The following is a 607-nucleotide window of genomic DNA, read 5'->3' on the forward strand; positions in this document are numbered from 1 at the left end:
ACCAAGCCCCCCCCCAGCCAGTCCCAAAAACAGGGGCAGCACCTTTCAGCTTCACTTCTTTTGTCAGGTACAGCCCGGCTCAGTCCCTGCTTATCACCCTGCTGCCCGTAAGTGAGGCCTATCCTATTCTGAGACTTCTGACACTGCCTCTGTGGCTTCTGTGCCAGAAAGGTTTCCTGCACACTACATAAAGTGTTTTTTTCTGCCTGTGTGAAACCAACTTCTTAACCTGTTTTTACAAGTGTCTCAAGTATTGGGGGATTTAGCAAACACACTAGTCAAATCCCCCCGCTTCAGGCTTCTGCTCTCCAAATTAAGAAGTCCCAGCCATTTACTGTCTGCACGTTACCAGCACTGTTTCTGTTGCCTTTCCCTGTGCTTTGTCTCAGCTGTTTGCTGCCAAGCTCCTCCAGAGGTATTGGTGAAAAAGCTTCAAGCTGACTTCAAGGGGAGGTTGCAGCCTCTGCGTTGGTGCCCCTTGCACCGATGCCTTTCCCCCATGCTGCTTCCCATGAAACATGTCCTGAGCACGCAGAAATAGCGAAGGGGTTGGAACATATCCGTCCGTTGCACGGGCACAGCAAGTTATGACTTTTTTTTTTAAGTC

This window comes from Apaloderma vittatum, unplaced genomic scaffold (genome assembly GCF_000703405.1).
Source record: "Apaloderma vittatum isolate BGI_N311 unplaced genomic scaffold, ASM70340v1 scaffold31830, whole genome shotgun sequence".
Lineage (NCBI taxonomy): Eukaryota > Metazoa > Chordata > Aves > Trogoniformes > Trogonidae > Apaloderma > Apaloderma vittatum.